The 2,289-nt window shown below is 47.6% G+C and overlaps 1 pseudogene; it reads right to left on the reverse strand.

Annotated features, from left to right (window-relative positions):
* Nucleotides 1–572: 572 nt before the first annotated feature.
* LOC102816431 lies at nucleotides 573–1,111 on the reverse strand (annotated as a pseudogene).
* Between the last annotated feature and the right edge of the window lie 1,178 nt (nucleotides 1,112–2,289).

Genomic DNA, 2,289 nt, shown 5'->3' on the forward strand with positions numbered 1-2,289 from the left:
TCTCTGAGGGTTTTCATCGCCTCACTGCCGAGCTCCCCTCTTTGGAATCCTTTTCCTCCAACAGCTCTCCAAGGCCTCCCGTGAGGGCCCCGCAGGTCCTCTATCTGCGGAAACAGCCTGTGGGGAACATGTGGCTTCCACTAAAGTAGCTACTTCCATAGGTAGTGGTCAGGCAGTGCCTGGGCTCAGCTGTGATTGCCATCTGCATGCTCAGGGACGATGGCAGGGGCATGGGACACACATCCAAGGGCTGAAGGGTGGGGTATGGAGCATGCAGGAGGGAGGAGCCTGTGCCCTCCCCTAGAGCAGGCTTCCTGGGCGGTGGGCCTGTATCCAGTACTGGTAGGCCAAGTACAGGTCTTGCACAGGACTCTGGAATGGGGCCAGGACCGCTGGCGGTTTGCTGAGGCCAAGGTATGCCCAAGGCCTGGCTCTTGACTGTGAGGGCATCCTTGAGAACATTGTAATAAACTACCAGCAGGATTTCAATGCACATGCTGAGATCCTCCAGGGAGTAGTGCGAGAGCCTCTGCAGGTCTAGGGTACAGTAGGGAGAGATCTGCAAGCAGATCCTAGAGGCCCCAACACAGGCTGCATAGACGGCTGCAGCTGTGGCAGTGGTAATCTTTCTGGCTGACGGAGGCCAAGAGGTAGTAGTCCAGGAAGTAGGCGGCCGTGGGCAGGCAGAGGTTCCAGTCGAAGACCTCCAGAAGGAGCAGCTCTGAGTTCAGTAGCTCCTTTTTGGTGAGGGTGATGTTCTGGCTGCTCAGGATCCGCGTGCTGTTTATCTGCTCCAACTTAGGTACGTGGTCTTCTCATCCTTGAATTTACTTGCGGACAGGAGACAGGAGACTGCCGCAGTATACAGGTGTTTGGAGGTGAAGATGTTATATCGATCCATGAAGCGGTCCAGCAGGTAGACGGCCAGGTGCCGGGCTGCTGGGCACAGCTGACAGTGACTGCTCAGCAAGGTCAAGATGTTGACAAAGAACCGACGGCTCTTCAGGAGTGGAGAGTGGGCTCGGAAGGCGGGAAGCTTCAGTTCCTTCTCGCATAGGGTGCAGTGGACATCCAAGGTGACGCGTCCTCCCCACCACGGCTCATTCATCATCGCGGCTGCTGTGCATTTATCCTTGGCTAGCTTGTCCTCAAGGAGCTCTGGTAGTGTAGTGGTTACGAATCAGGCTGTGAACCACAAGGTCAACAGTTCGAAACTACCAGCTGCTCCTCAGGAGAAAGATGAGGCGTTCTGCTCCCGTAAAGATTTACAGCCTCGGAAACCCTGTTCAATGTCACTATGGGTCGGAACCGACTCAACGGCACTTAGCAACAAATCTTGTCCTCAGGGCGAACCGCATCCCTCTCAGGGCTTGGAGGACTGCAGCGCCGGGCCCCTTTCAGGACTAAGCCGGTGGTGCCCTTCAGTACCTGCCCGTAGCTAAGCCCCAGCCCCGCTCCACGCTCTCGGCTACACTCCGTAGCCTAGCTCACAAGGGCCGCCACGTTAGCATCCTCCCAGGTACCCAGGGCCTCAATAAAATTTAAAACACAAAAATATTGCAAACCATCTTCTTGGATCATAATTCTATAAAATTAGAAATCAACAATAGGATAATTAAGGAAACAAAATTAAATGCATGGAAACTGACTAATACCTGGCTTAAAAACTAGGGGTTAATAGAACAAATTAAAAATGAAATTAAATTTCTTGAAGCAAATGAGAATGAAAACACAACATACCAAAACCTTTGGGACACAGCAAAAGCAGTGCTTAGTGGGCAATTTATAGTAATAAATGCACACATCCAAGAAGAATAAAGAACCAAAATCAACACATTAGCACAGTATCTCCAACAACTAGAAAAAGAAAAAAAAAAAAATCAAAATAAGCCTATAGTCACCAGAAGGAAAATAAAAATTAGAGCAGAAATAAAGGAATTAGAAAACAGGAAAACAATAGACATAATCATAAATACAAGACTCTGGTTCTTTGAAAGAATAAAATTCACAAACTGTTGGCAAATCTAGCAAAAGAAAAAAATGAGAAGATGCAAATAACACATATAAGAAACTATATAGGTGGTGTCACACCAGAACCAAGAGAAATAAAAAAGAATAATAGAATATTATGAAGAGTTGTGCTCTAACAAATTTGAAGATCTAGAAGAAAAAGATTTTTTTTTTAGAAAATATGACCTACCTAAACTAACACAGTGAACTAGAAAACTTCAACAGACCTATAACAAACGACATTTTAAAACTCCCAACAAAAAAAAGTCCAGGCCTACA

The sequence above is a fragment of the Chrysochloris asiatica genome, unplaced genomic scaffold (genome assembly GCF_000296735.1).
Source record: "Chrysochloris asiatica unplaced genomic scaffold, ChrAsi1.0 scaffold00242, whole genome shotgun sequence".
NCBI classification, from domain to species: domain Eukaryota; kingdom Metazoa; phylum Chordata; class Mammalia; order Afrosoricida; family Chrysochloridae; genus Chrysochloris; species Chrysochloris asiatica.